Source organism: Lissotriton helveticus, chromosome 5_1, assembly GCF_964261635.1.
Source record: "Lissotriton helveticus chromosome 5_1, aLisHel1.1, whole genome shotgun sequence".
Taxonomy (NCBI): Eukaryota; Metazoa; Chordata; class Amphibia; order Caudata; family Salamandridae; genus Lissotriton; species Lissotriton helveticus.
The window spans coordinates 869,093,260-869,109,265 of NC_136065.1; the positions used below are offsets into that span (position 1 = coordinate 869,093,260).

A 16,006-nucleotide genomic window follows, 5' to 3' on the forward strand; every position below is an offset into this window, starting at 1 on the left:
AAAGTCCCCTTTATTCCAGACACCCAAGAAGGTTACCCTCTCTGCCCACATCATCGGCTCATCAATGCTGCACCGCTGGATTCCCCTGTTGACGCTGATCATGTGGCATACACGGAGCGTAACCTTTTTCCACCTCTGCCTATGCTCATGAAGAATACATTCCTGGACTACCCAACTCCCTGCCCCTAATATTCAAGGCAGGTAACCCAGAAACAGATAACACAGTGCTTCCATTATCCACTTACTATAGTTGGTATGGTGACACCCCAACAAGGCATGGCTTTCTCAAAATAGTCATACAAACACTTAGACAGAAAGACAAAAACAAACAGCACACATTCATACAACGTTCACAAAACAAGGCCTATACACATATGGAGAATGCACAGATGCAAACACTGACTACAATAAAACAAGTACAACACACACCAAACACTCCTAAAACTCCTCCAAAAACACAAACACACTCCTCTATAAAACTAAGACACAGCCATTGCATGTTTTTTTCACCTGATGTTGCACTGTGAAACTTTTCTCATGCAATACAACATAAACCCTGTATGCATCGTAGTTGTAAAAAATGTAATGCCACACGAGGCTATTAGTACATATATTCACGCATTTAATATGTTAACTAAAACTTAAAGAATATTTATGATGTGTTTTGACCTTTTGGGTAAATGTCTCCACCCACAAAATATTGATGCATTGTGTTGCAGGGAAAATATGGTCCAACGCTATGCAAATGAAAGCCATAGTGATGCAAATGTCTTTTGTCGAGCTACATCATTCATAAATATATTAGTCACAAATTGACTAGAATCTTACATGGAACAACTATGTTATTACTGTTTTTAAACAAAGTAAATACCTATCCATTGCTTAAATTGTTATGCAACAAACTATTAATGATGATATTATAAAACATAATAAAATCTGGTTTTGACATTTTTTTAAAACCTATTTTTATCATTGAATATAATCAATATAATTTGCATTAACAAAAATATTCATTAAAAAGTAAAGAATTTTGATAAAAATAAATGCACCTTTGCTTAATAAAATATTAATTTGTGTAAGAATGGCCAACAGTTTTAGATAAAAAGTAGAACAATATTATTTAAGTGATCTTTATATAATACATATTTTCTAGAAGAAGATGAATTAGCAATTTGCAGTTTTTAATAGTAATGCAATTCATATATTTATTTTATGAAATAATTATACTTAGCGGTGTAAATTTTTATATTGTGAAAATAAATGTAGTAATGTCTTTGTTATCAAGTGACGGTCTAGGGACCTCATGTTGCTGCTATACTATATCAGAGTAGAATGTTTGCATGCCAATGTAATGAATAAGCTTCTTAAATGTGGCTGCTTATATTTGTATTTACTCTTCTATATACAAATTGCCCAATTAGTAATGATGTAATGGTTCAGCATGAGTCTCCTTCAACGTTTAATGGCTTCTTGGTCCACCCAATATCCTGTTGCAGAAATTCTCAGCTTCTGGGTGAAGGTCAAGAAAAAACATCTAAGTACATACTTGGGAATTATTGTGATACTTTTTAAAATGATTCTTACAAAGTGAATATTAGTCAATCCATTTGTCAGAGACTCTTTAACTCAGAGCACTATGCCAATTGTTCACATGTATGAAACAATATATACATTAGTGTGCACGTATGATGAATCACATTCTAATATGTTTCACTGATTGGACACAATAGTTTAAAGTACGTTGGGTGCAACAACATTGCTAAATTTATTATGCATTAAGACACAGACTGGCACATTATTTTTTTACAAAATTATGCGGCATAAGAGTACACAAACTTTGAAGACTTTCTGTGAGACATACACATTACATCAACAACATTTGAAAAACCCAAATCCATGGGTAAGCTTCTCCCCAAAAAAATTCAACACTCCTGTACCTACCTGTATTATTGAGGCATTGTGGAACAACACAACTCAGTCATAATTATAATAAATTCTAATGCAAGTCTCCTAATACCTGGGAAAGTGGCTGAGTTAAAATATACGCTAGAAGCAGTTCCGTTTCACAAAACTCAGCAAATGGGCCCCCTTTTATGGTGCATTGAGACTAAGCATATTCATGATATGGCCCCTTCTATATTAAGGGATGGAGCTCTACAAGGAATGCTTTTTTGATCATCACAAAATAAACTTTAGAACAGGAGTGCTAGGTGTAATGTTTTATAAGACAGAAACATTTATTCTGGAGCCATATATATGCGGACTGATCTTTTTTGCCACAATCTCTCACCTGAGCTTGCAGAAAGCAAATTCTGTCCCGCTCTTAATGAGGGATGGAATCAGAGAGGGGCTAAGGCTCTGGACTGAGAGTTCAGCTGTAAACCTGCTGTTCACTATGCAGCAACATGCAGTTAACAGTGAGATGAAGCCCTATGATGAAATCCATGCTGCCAAATCTGGAGTGGAAGTAGGTCCCAGGGATCCATGGACCAGTGGAACATATTAAGTGGCCAACATGGCCCATGTAGGTCACAGTGGGAGCATCCATCACAGAAAAGTCCTAAATTATTTATGGATTCTTACAGTGTTATAAACTCAGCTGAACCCTTGCTGCTTTTTTGCAATGTCAGCTAGAGACGCATCTATTCCGTGAAGCCAAGAATAGGTGATTTTACTATTTGAACTAGTTAATAACTTGGAGTCAAACATCCCTGGACTCCTTCCAGGGTGTCCAAGAGGGTCTTTATCCCTCCTTCATTCTCTCAACACTCCTTTCTTATGTCCTGTATATGCATCTCTCAAAAGGGACTTCAGGAGTTCATCGTCCACAGGAGCACATTCGTATTTTCTTTGCTGTGAAGAAGAGACAAATTAATGCATGGGAGACACTTTAACATTGTCTTACCTTGCCTGTATTGGTGTAGATTTGACCAAATAATCCATAAAATTAAAATTTATCCATATTCAAGAAGGAAGAGGTGGTATCTAATGACTCAAATGTGTCATTCTCAGTGCTGATTTCCTTAGAGGCATTTTTCAGGATGTTTAGATAAGCTTACAAAAAGAATACAGAAAATTGGCAGATACTGGAAGAATGAACTGAAACAAGAAAAAAGGGCTGTACTCCTCAAAAAGAACATTTTACTACTCCTGCCAAATGTAAATTCTTTCCATCGAGTCACCTATGCACTTCCTCAGTGTATTTAATAAAATGAAACAAATATTGTGCACATGAATAGGCTAGATATTTTTAGAAAGTTATTTGCAAGCCTAATTCCTCTTTTGTAAGGTTGCACACCTTTCATATGTGTGTTGTGCAGGTAACACACACATTCACACACATTGATGTGAGTGGTCCATCTATCACTACATATCAGGTTAACCTGTAGATGCCTAACTTTCTGACTGAGCCAGTAGCCTCACACAGTACCTTATCTATATTTATTGTGTTACCTGAATATGAATAAAGTATTGCAGAAACGTTTTGGGCTCTGTTTACTCACAGTCACAGTATCTGTTTGAATATTCACTGACCTACTGATACGTGTCACTATCCTTCACCCACAGCCTTTTGACACCAGGTTTGGAAGAACTCTAACGTCACTTCTATGAGTATTGGACATTCAGGGACAGATTTACTCTTTTTTCACGAAGCGCACTGCAGCAGCAGCATATGCTTCGCTACGTGAAAAGGAGAGAGGAGGAGAGCACACTAGTTACTAAAATAAGGCACTGTCCTCCCCTCTCACTAGTGCTGGTGCTGAAATCAGCTGCCGTGCGCCACGGATACACCTTTGCGCCATGGAGCAAGGGTGTCTCCGTGAGTCTAGCATAAGTTTTGTACTGCAAGTAACCCTTCCGGTACAAAATACAATGCAGACTCACTTTAACCATTTTCCCACTTTGTAAAGTGCAGCACACATGCAAAGTCGGAAAGGAAAGGAGAACTTAAAAAAATTCTCCTTCCTTTTGACTACTTCAAAGGGCACAGTTTTCTCAATCTACTGTATTTAGTAAATTGGGTTTAGCGTGAAAAACCTTGGGTGGCCGCATGGGAATGCTCATGCACAGCTCCTGGTATGCCCCATCGCGCAAAGTGATGCAAAGCTGCGCTAAGCGCTGCCTCACATTACTTTTCCATTATTTCCAGCGCGAAACAGCGAAAAAATATTTTGCTACGATTCATGTCATTTTTGTGGTGCAAACACACTGCAAAATCTTATTAAACCTCCCCCTCAGTGTCCTTGTAATAATTGTTTCACCTCTGCCTTTCTTTAACTCTAATGTCACCTCTTTCACATTTGTGCTTTTATGGGACATAGACATACATTCTGAAGAGGTCCTTTGACACATGCCCTATTGAAACACATGTACTACAGGGTAAAAACAAATAAACAGCAGAAATACCGTAATGTTTATAGGTCTGATTTGCTACAACCTAGTGTGTTAGTAGCTGAATCTGCTCAGTCTGCATACGTATAACAGAGTACTGCACTGTCTGCACTATTTTAATAATTGTACATTTATTTCAAAAGACTTCATGAACATTTAATTTAAAGCTATACATATGAAATTTGTTAGTCAACTTTACTTGTATGTATCTTTGGAATGGATTCCATACATAAAGAAATAACATGCCTGTTGCTTGACCGTTGCACTTCTTCACAAATAATTCTTTGTGTATTCTACAAGCATGCTGCATGCACTACTATATGTTGATTAGCAGGAATTGTTGCAGAACATTGGTATAATAGGCTAGCTTTCATGTGCTAACCATCTTTTTTCAGGAGTGTTCTCTATCATACAGTTATGTAAATGGAAATACCCAGGTTTTTAACAGTCCCTAAGATTGATTGTGATTGTAAATTCTCTTTGATTCTTGCATGAATCGAATTTCATAGATTGGCCTTCTGTATTGATAAAGAGTTTCAGCCAGGTAGAGATATTTTCAAGATGGTTGCGAAGTCACCATGTGTGCCCTGTGCACCCCCATTTTTGTGCTTACTGGTAATGGTGGTAACTGATTCTGACTGTCCCTGGGCTCTGCCTAACCAGACTCAGTGCCATTGCTGTGGTGAAAACATACACATTCGTGAGGGAACACTATATATTAGGGTACACTTATAATTAGGATGACCTACCCTACAAGTGCTTAGTGCATAATAGGGCAAGGGGATTAAAACTACCTTTAAGCCCTTAGTATATAACAGGGCATGGCAGTTTAGAGGCCAGCATCCCTTTATGCACTTGCATGTGTGGATTGCGGAGAGCCCTAGGTCATTTTTAAAGGGGTCCTGTGTTGCAGCACTGCATTTATGTGTACATTTGTTCCCAAACTTGACTTTAGTTGTAGGGGCACTTGAAAGTGATAGAAGACAATATGTTGGCATATTAGGTACCCCCAGGTGTTACAGGGCCGGGAGTTCAAGTACTTATAAAGGAGGGCCTCATAAAAGAGGTTTTATATGCCCTGGAGATAGAGAAATTGCACACTTTACTTCCTGCATTATAGTAAAGTGCTTCCCAAAACCGACTTTTGTGCTAAAAGCACTGTGGAGTGAGGATCTACACCATGTTTGCTTATTCAGGTCCCGTCAAGTCTCTCCTAGGTGTCCTAGGAGTGGGCGGTAATTTATCTACACGCAGGATCCTCATAAAAGATGTTTTATAGGCCCACATTTTATTTTCTCCATTGTAGATCCCCAGCCACATAGGAGAGCATTGCAATAGTTTATGAATGCATAACTATTGTTAGGAATCAAAGAAGATATCATTCAAGGACTTAGGAGAATGGTATTAATAAATCCAACAATATGTTATTGACGAATCTATCTAAAAATATACAGAATATATAAAAGAAGTTATAAAACTTTCTTGTCTGTAAGCCAAAATTCAGCCTTCCTGTGTTCTTCCCTGATTGGTTAGAGTTGACAGGATTAGCCAGGCTGCTTTGATGAAGTTATAAGTGGCTCAGCCCAAAGAGAGGCATCTTTTGGAAGAGCTCTGCTACACAGGAATGCCGGAGCAGGGGGATGGGTCGTAAAGCATGAGCTTTAAAGGAGATATAGGGCAGGCAGGGAAGTCTAGGTCCCTCTGCCCCCCCAGCCCTCTGACCCAACCATATGTCAGGCTCAAGGCAGGAATTTTCAGATGGTAGGGGGAAGAGCGCTATGGAAATGAGCCATACTGGACGTTGGTTTAACTTGTTCTTGCTCCTCTGCTGCAACTTCAGCCATACTGAATTTTGGAAGAATGGTGCTTTCTGAGATAAAAATATGCCACACTTTTGGGGAAGTGGTCATGCTCTGGGGTGTTGCCCTGCACCTCATTGGACAGGAGTGCTCTCCTTCTTGAACCAAGAAAACACTAAATAAATATGTGAGAGGTGAGGAGCCTCTCAGATCTGCTGTTTGAAACTAAAAGAAGAAGAAGGCTTGCCAAGCTGGAAACTTGATTTGCACCACCAGGCCCTGCATTCTGACTGACTTCGCCTGCTGCATTATCTGGTACTACAGCCCTTTGGATATACCTTGCTTCAAGAAGGATAAAGAGTGGGAAAGTCTTGAGCGGGGAAAACATGGCGGCAGACTGACGCCAGTCGCGGCAGCTCCCGGACTGAGGCGAGAGATGCAAATGGAAGAAGGCAGACTTTGCTGAGCTATGTGAAATTTTTTCACTCACTGTATGAATATTGAGGGAGGAGGCTCACCTGTTTCATTTGTGTAAAACTGTAAAATCCGTATGAGATCCGACGCGAGGAGTCATCGGGTGATTTTGTGCTGGGCGGCGGCTCTCTGGCACTGACCGGCTTCCGGGTCAGATGTGGTAGAGGCAGCATGGGGCGACAAACTATGGAGGAACAACAGTATACTGAGTATACTGAGGAGCTGGTGCAGGAATTGCTCGAGCAGACAGAGTGTCCTGGTGCAGCCGGAAGTAATGTAGGGGAGAACAGTGTGCAACTTCAGAAATTACAGAGGTACAGCTGGGGCTGATTGAAAGATACCCCCCCTACAGGTACTTTTCTCTTCTAAGGATTATTTGAAGAAGAAGTTGGGAGTGGAGTGTGTCAGTGTGGGTTCCGTAGAAAGCATTGGTGCACAGGGTACTAGGGAGAAAAGTAACCCAGTTAATACCCCAGCTGATAGAGTACTGCAAATAAGGAATCGGTATCAATTGCGGTCGGACCCTGAGATGAAAGGTAAAAGTGGGAAAACGAGGGAGCAGACGGCATGGGAGGTGGCAGCTGTTTCCCCTGTTAAAAAGGTGGTGGAAGCTGTAGGGAAAACAAAGCGTTGCGGGCCAAAAGAGGTGGGCTCACTCCCACAACCCTCACCATCTCTTAGCTCCTATTTTAGAATTATGGAGCAGATTAAGGTTGCTGCATCCACTCGGGGCGGGGTGGGGAGGAGTAGTGTAAATCTGACACAGACAGTAGCACTCCCTCTTGAAAACCGCTTTTCTCCATTGGTCAACTTGGCTGTGGATGTACAAGATGGGGACGGTCCAAGTCCAAGCTTGAGGCAGCCCCAAGATAGCAGTGGATCATCTATGGCAGGTAACCTAAGCCAAGGGGAGGCTAGTCCTCAGGTTGAAGGGGGACTGAAAATTAGTTGGAAAAAATTATACTGGACCTGTGGCAGGACATCCTTACGAAGTTCGAAATCTCTGAGGGCAACCAAAAAGGTATCCAAGAAAAATGTGCAGTACTAAAGAAAAAACTGGATGGTATTGCACAACGCACTGCAATTTTAGTAGGTGAGGTGAAGGTTCTGTCAGCATCTATGTCTGAGAATTCTAGGGATATAGAGGCCTTGAAATCCCAAAATAAAACTTTGCAGGAGGACCTGGAGAGGCTTGAAACTCAGTCTAGGCGTAACAATTTGAGAGTACTTAGTATTCCGGAAGGCACAGAAAAAAGTGACATTAAAGGTTTCATTTGTAAACTACTAAGAGATGGGATACTACATGATAAGCCGGACCTTGATCTTGAGCAGGAGATTCAAAGAGTGCACAGGGATCCCTTTAAGTTAAACCCTGCTAAGAAGACTCCCAGGAAAATGTGGATCTATTTTCTCACCTACGCAGTTAAAGAGCTGGTGTTGGGACGTGCCCTGAAGGAAGGATCTCTGAAATACAGAGACTTTAGTTACCAAGTGAGATTGGACATAGGCAAGAGAACTGCACAGAGGCAATGGGAATTGGGCACAAGGATTTATGACCTACGGGGTAAAGGAGCCCAGATAAAGTTTCAAGTTATGCTAAAAATCATGTGGAGAAATAAGATGCACAATATTAGTAATCCAGAAGAGGTGGACACTTTTATAGCTCAGGTGGAGGCATCACCTTCTAATTTGGGCTTGTAACGGTGCTGTATGGGTACCCTAATAGGTGAAATAATGTAGGTGTATCAAAATAAGTTCATTATGAGTAGTTAGGCTTTCTTCTGTATTTTTCATTAATGCACATTTAATGATCTCTCTTCAGGCGGGGGGGGGGGGGGGGGGGTCACGAATGGTGGATTGTATCGCCCAGGGATAGGAAAGGGGGTTTCCTGGGGATGGTTTTTGGTTGGGTACACAGGGTGGTGGGAGCATGGGGAAAAAATAATATATTGGTCCTCTTTTTGTTATACTTTAGTTTGGTTATAGCCGTCTCTGGGTCCTTTCAAGTTAGGAGGTTCAAACAAGAGTTTATGCAGAAGGAGCTAAAAGGGGGTAATGTGTGGAGATTTGAGTATGAATAAGTGAAACATACTTCAATTTACACCTGGAATGTCAATGGTTTGAGATCTAGGAAGAAGTTGGCCTGGGTGATAGACTACCTTAAGAATAGTGAGGCACAAATCATACTGCTCCAGGAGACCCATTTGGAATGGGTTATGTTTTAGCAATCTACGTTGGGTACAGGAGGTAGTGTGTTCAGACCAGAGAGGCTGCACTAGAGGAGTGGCTCCACTCACCAGAAACAACTCAGGAATTACAAGGCTTGTAAAATTTGAATTGGATCTTTCTGGTAGATGGATAGTGGTTAATTTAGTGATTCAGGGTATGCCAGTATCATGTGCTACGTATTATTGGTCAATCAATGACACTAAAGAAGCCCTAATGAAGTTGGAATCTTGCCTTTTGGAGACCACGGCCTGATTATACTTAGAGGGGATTTTAATATGGTTCTAAAAATACTAGACAGAACGTCAAAAGTTAAATATGTTAACCCCCCTAAAACATCTGCTAGATTGAAAAATATGATGACTGAACTCAATCTGATAGATATTTGGCGCAGTAAGATGGAGTGAGCCAGGGAAGTTACTTTTTACAGCAAATCATTCCCACATCAATTATTTTCTGATAGATCAGGAATTGTATGCAGAGGTGGAAGCGGTAAAACATGCCCCCGCAGTTCTTTCAGATCATTCTCCAGTGGTCAAAAAACGGGACAGAGAAGGTGGATTCTGGATAGGACTATTCTATTAGACGAGAGGGTGGTACTCAACTTAGCAGATGAGACAGTTGACTTTTTTCTTTCCAAAAGGGGCTTCCCAAAACTAGAAATAGTCTGGGATGCTTTTAAAGCATATTTAAGGGCAATAATAAGCTCCATAATGGTAGGTAAGAGGCGTGCTATGAGGCAGAAAGGTAATGAGCGAATTAAAGAGATCAAGGTCAGAGAATGTGATCTTCAGAAGGCATTGATGGGGGGTTCAGTCAAAGTTCCTGTGCTTAGTAGACAATTGGAGGGCTACAGGTAGAATATCAAGCACAGTTGGATAAAAGGTTATTGGATAAATGGAAAGTGAGTATGCTACAGCATTTCTCATATGATGAAAGATGTAGTTTGCTTTTGGCTTGGAAGGTTAAAACTGATAAAGCCAAAAATTAAATACGGAATTTAATAAATGCAGGGGGCCCGATTTATGGGCATTTGTGTCACTTTGTGTCACTGTTTCGCCGCTGGTGTGTCAGTTTTGGTGATGCACCAGTGGTGTAAAAAATGCGCCATTTCGCGTCATATTTACAAAGTGATGCATCTAGGTAGATGCATCACTTTGTAAACCCCTGCGCCACATTATACCTGCGCCAGGTGTAATGTATTCAGGGGGGGGCGTTCGTTCCGACACAAGAAAGGGTCGTAGAAGTGACCAGTGAAATCTACTTCTAGGACATAAATGCTTCAGTATCTTACGCTTGCCTCACAGTAGGTGTAAGACTGACGCAAGTACATTTAACATGGGACTTGCCCATGTCTAATGACCCATTGCTAGAGTTGCGTCACCTTTGTTTCACACTCCATAAATGCGTCATTTTTGCGCCTACAGATACGTCAGAAATACTGACCTATCTGTAACTCCCTGCGACATAATGCTTCATATAGTAAATATGATGCATCATAGCTGTCGCAAGGCGGGCACAATGAAAAGTGACGCATCGCTGTTTTCTCGAAGCGATGTGTCACTTTTCATGAATGAGGTCCAGAGTCAAGGGTGATGTAGAATGCCAATGCAGATATAAGTGGAGAAGCCCAGAGATATGTGAATAGCCTATATAGAGAAAGGATCACTGACTATCGACAGTCAAAATATCGACAGTCAAAATATCGAGGTAAAAATATAGAATGCCAGAATATCCACTTCCTATCTACAAACAGGTAAGTACAAAAATATCGACTCCAAAATATCGATAGGAAAAAATATAGACAGTCAAAATATCGAATTTTTAAAATATCTTAAAAGTAATTTTAAAGTACTATATTAATAAATATAATTTTTTTAAACATACTTAAAATACTTAAATAAACTTAAAATTAGTAAATAATTATTGTAACTTAAAAAAAAATAATTTTAAAACATATATATATATATATATATATATTACCTACTGGCGGTCGCCAGTAGGTATATATAGTTAGGATTTTTTCTCTATGGGTTTTTTGAAAATTCTATGTCTAATAACTTTGGCGTTTGTGGACGGAATTGGCTGAAACTTTCAGGAAAATGGAACATTTTGTTTCGGAGCAGCCCTTGAAAATTTGGGGGGGGTTCGTCAAGGGGGGGCTGAGAAAAAAGGGGGGTCCCAAAACGTGTTTTTAACATTGAGTTTTCCATAGGGCGGTTGGCCTCACTTTTAGCCCGAACGGATGAATGGATTTGCACGAAACTTGGCAAAATTGTAGGGACTGGTAGCCCGATGTGCCTTTTGTAGGTCTCAATATATGTGCTACAGTGGATTTTGAGAAATTAACGTTTAAAAAAAGATATATATCTGTAACAGCGGACCGGGCAGCGCTCCAGGACGCGTACTTTTCGCGCAACGGAGCTTTGTGAAGCGAAGCTGATTGGTTCTCCGGCGTCTGTCAACATTCCAAACAGTCCGTAGCGGCCGCCATCTTGTCTCTCGGTAGGATCGAGAGACAAGAGGAGGCCAAAGCGAAGGGGCAAATGACCATAAGGGGGAATAGTAGATCCTCGCTGACCCCCTACGTTTGATGTGGAGGTTTTAAAAGGGCTCCGCGGGGCAAAAAAAAAAATAATAATAATAATCGAACGGCTGAATGGATTTGCACGAAACTTGGCAAAATATTAGGGACTGGTAGCCCGATGTGCCTTTGCTAGGTCTCAATATATGTGCTCCAGTGGATTTTGAGAAATTAACGTTCAAAAAAAGATATATATCTGTAACAGCGCTCCGCTTCGCGTACTTTTCGCGTTACGGAGCTTTGCGAAGCTGATTGGTTCTCCGGCGTCTGTCAACATTCCAAACAGTCCGTAGCGGCCGCCATCTTGTCTCTCGGTAGGATTGAGAGACAAGAGGAGGCCAAAGCGAAGGGGGAAATGACCATAAGGGGGCATAGTAGATCCTTCCTGACCTCTTAGGTTTGATGTACCATTTTGTCAAGTTTGGTGTAATTCCGTTCAGCCATTCAGGCTGTAGACGTATGTAAATGTCCTATGGAAAATTGCATGGGGAAAACACATTTGAAAGTGTTGAAATTTAGAACCAATTAAAATGTTACTTTGGTTTTGTATTTGTGTGTGATGAAAGTTAATTGGTTATGTATATATGTCAAATGAGAGGAAACCACAGCCATTTTGTGATACTACTGTCTGAGGTACATTTGTGAGGAATTTTTGGTGGTGAATTTCTGGTGTTTGATTTACACAGTACTAACACTTCTGCTACTTTTAAAAAGGTGAGTTGTTAATTTGTAAGGGGAACTATGTTGTACACTTGAAGATAATTTGAAAAATGTTTTCTGTTATTTATTTGCAGTCCTTCTGTTATACTAAATACTTGATAAAGTTAGTTTTATATTATGTATTACTAAAAACGATAAATGAAAGTGATTATTTTTTTCTGCAATTTACAGCAAGCAATTTCAAAATAAAATGGCTCACAATGAAGAGACCGTGGCAATTTCTTTTGAATTGTCCACTACATTGATTGAAATTGAGAGCACCAATAATGAAATATTGTCACAAGGAGGACATGACTTGTATGATTCCATTAGATTGATTGAAATGGACAGCACCAAGAATGAAATATTGTCACAAGGAGATGACTTGAATGATTCCACTACATTGATTGAAATTGAGAGCACCAATAATGAAATATTGTCACAAGGAGGAGATGACTTGTATGATTCCATTAGATTGATTGAAATGGACAGCACCAATAATGAAATATTGTCACAAGGAGGAGATGACTTGAATGATTCCACTACATTGATTGAAATTGAGAGCACCAATAATGAAATATTGTCACGAGGAGATGACTTGAATGATTCCACTACATTGATTGAAATTGACAGCACCAATAATGAAATATTGTCACAAGGAGGAGATGACTTGAATGATTTTTTTGATCAATCTCTTGATGGCGAATTTATCGAGTGTTTGGAGACCATAGAGTTACAAGAATCATCATTGGAGACTTTTAATGAGGACATTGCTGATGAGGACATGTTACTAGTTCTTTCAAATTTAGAAAATTCTGAAGAATAAATTTATATTTAGAAATCAAAAATTGTTTGAGACATTATTCATTTTTATTTTTAATTTATGAGGTTGTAGTGAAGTGATTGTAGTATAAAATGAGACTTATAGTATAGAGTGCAACATTTTTATGTTACATGGTAAGTTTACTCATATTTACTTCCCTTCTGCCACTATATTATCTCCAATGTGTATTTGACATCTCTTCTTCATCTCCGGCCTCCTTTCTCTCACTGTGTGTCTCCGATGCATCTTATCGCTGCTATTTTGTGTAATTACAGAAGAGAGTAAAATAAAATAGTTCGGAACGTGAAAAGGGGGCAAAGTAGAGTACTCCTCACCCCCTAGGCCTTTTTAGGCGGTCCCAAAAGGATCAGTTTCTGCTTTCCTGAGAGATTATGGTATGAGTTCCATATACCACAATAACTTGCATTACAACATGCAAGATATCTATCTCCTATTACCAACTTTTGGAGATATTCGCGCTAAGCGCGAATATCTCCAAAAAGTAACACCTGCCCTGAGCAGTTCTTAGCCATGTTATCCAATGGGAGGTGGATAACATGGCTAAGAGCATTAGCTCGGTAATGTATGAATATCGCTGAGTTTTTAGCGATATTCATGCATTGCGGCCGTTTATTATCGCATTTGTGATAAACCTTGATAATAGCAAGGTTTATCTTCGATAATTTCTGATGATGCTTAGCGGTAAAAAATTCGTTGGTAAGCATCGTTAGCGATAAATATCGCTTAACTTTGGTAATATGCCCCAACGTCTGTTAACTTCGATTCGAAGGAAATGAGGAAGTGTTGAAAAACATTGTCTGCGCCATCTTGCCTTTTTTGAAATGCCACACTTTTGTCGTGCACGGCAGCCATTTTAGATGTCTTGACCAGACCCACTCTCTGCACGCTGTCGATTCGTAGCATGGCTCCTCACCCTCGCAAGCATCTTCCCCAGGCACTGGTCACCCCCGCTCTCTGTCTTATGCATGGGCAATAAACCTCCCCCCATCTGCGCTGCTCTTCCCTGAGAATCACACTGTGCCCGCCCGACACCTCCCTTTCGCCCTATTCACTACCGCACCCTCTGACACTCCTCTTCCTCTGTGTCCGATTGTCCAGGCTATCAGCTAGCCCTGCAGATGTAGTTTATGGCCCCAGCTGTAAAGAATCACCCCTCTTCAAAGGAGTTATAGTAGATCAAGGCCCACACCCGATGAGATCCGTCACACCACACGTGTTCCTACTATCTGAAAACTATCCTGTATTGTGATTGGGGAGGGGACCGAGCCTGAAGCGGAAGATTCCAGGAATCACTCTTTGTACATCAAAGTTTTTACAATTATGTGTCACATTAAAAATATATAGCACTCCAACAAAGTAGTAGGAATATAAAACTTTAATAACATATAAATATATACAACAAAACAAAAACAGTAAAAACATTTAAACAACGAAGAGACCGTGGCAATTTCTTTTGAATTATCCAATAGATTTATTGAAATTGACAGCACCAATAATGAAATATTCTTGTCAGTAGCGGTCTGTTGTGCGAATAGTTCCAAGGCAGCAGAACGCGCTGAAATCTAGATGGCACGAAAGTGATGTCTAGCAAGTTGCCGCCCAGCAAATAACGGCGTGGGGCGCCGCGGGGGTGAGTGAGTCCAGTAGGCACCACAGCTATTCTTACCGGCATTGCAGAATTACTGCTGGGGACAATGCCTGTGCTGTAGCAGGGTCACAGCAGAAACAAAAAGGATTCTGTTGAAGATGTTGTTGGTTTTCAATTTGAAAACAGTTCTGGTGTCAACTGCTATGTTATTGTAGTGGTTAATGTTTTGTTTTCTCTAGAAAATGTAAAAGAGGGGGAGGCAGTCCAAAGTTCCGTTAAAAGGGCAAAGGAAAGGATCGGTGGTTTGAACTATCAGTCAAAAAGGGGAGGGGGTGCAACAATTTTTTCTACCGGGTCACACTGTGCTTTCACCGGAAGTGAGGTCTGCAGGATTCTAGTAATTCAAAGTGAGGCTGGCGCCGACGTCCCGCGGATACAGTTTCGTCACTCCATGGGTGATCATGGCAGTCATTCCCCATCGGGGGTCGGAGACTCCCGCGGCTCCTCTAGAATCTTCAAGGTCGTGGAGGACTACGGTGGTGGAGTCAACCAGTGACCGGGCCATTTCTTTATGCTGGGCCCGCTCTTGCCAGGTCGACCGCCATTTTGAGAGTTCGGTAGCTACTGGCGATCGCGGGGTCAAATGAGCGGACGGGCTCCACCCTGCCGGGCGAGACGTTGCAGCATGGCCACAGTGGAAGAACCCTTTTCCGGGCGCCTGGAGCGCTGAGGGTGCAGCTGGGAAGCCTCCACCTGGGGACGCGGGAGAGGCCTGTTCGCACCGTCTCTCCCTCCCAGTGCACCCCACGGCGTCTCGCTTGAGATTTGTTATGGCCGGACCAGGCGATGAGGACGAGGGGGGGGGGGTCGGAGGTATGTGCAAGACATCCCACCCCAGGGTTGTTGCAGCAATTATACAAGAAAGAAGAAGTGTCCCGTCCGTCTTCGGGCCGGGCTTCCGGTAGATGTCGGCCGGACGCCCCTGGCTCTGGCCTCATGAACGGGTTTCTTGGTTTATTGGCTGCAGCCGGATCCCGTCGGCCTCGGCCCCCCGACCGTTGGTGGCCGGACCGGAAGAGCATGTGGCGGGACTACCTGCAACTCTCAAGGGCCACCGCGGCCGGACTGGGAGAGAGAGGGGAGGGTCGAGGAGACATTCCCCCCCCCCTGCAACTGTTCAGCGTTGTAAAGGCAATCCCCTGGCCGGGTCCCGCTGGTCTCGGCCTCTCCTCCGGCTACACCCTACGTTAGGATCTCCTGGCCGAGGCGTGGCAGCAGGACCTGCCTTATATGGGCTGCTCCCGGCTGGGCGTAGCCGGAACCCTGCCCCACCTTGGAAGTTTCCAGAGTGGGGGCGGATGTTCTACTGACTTGCATTTTCCCTAGTCTATCGATTTTTT

At 41.7% G+C, this 16,006-nt stretch overlaps 1 long non-coding RNA gene across 1 annotated transcript in view; it reads right to left on the reverse strand.

Moving 5' to 3' along the window:
* Positions 1–939: 939 nt before the first annotated feature.
* LOC144753433 (uncharacterized) overlaps positions 940–16,006 on the reverse strand; it is a 31,674-nt gene continuing 16,607 nt past the window's right edge. Inside the window, exon 4 of the long non-coding RNA XR_013594356.1 lies at positions 940–1,509. This is a non-coding gene — a long non-coding RNA (uncharacterized LOC144753433). The remainder of the gene's footprint in view (positions 1,510–16,006) is intronic.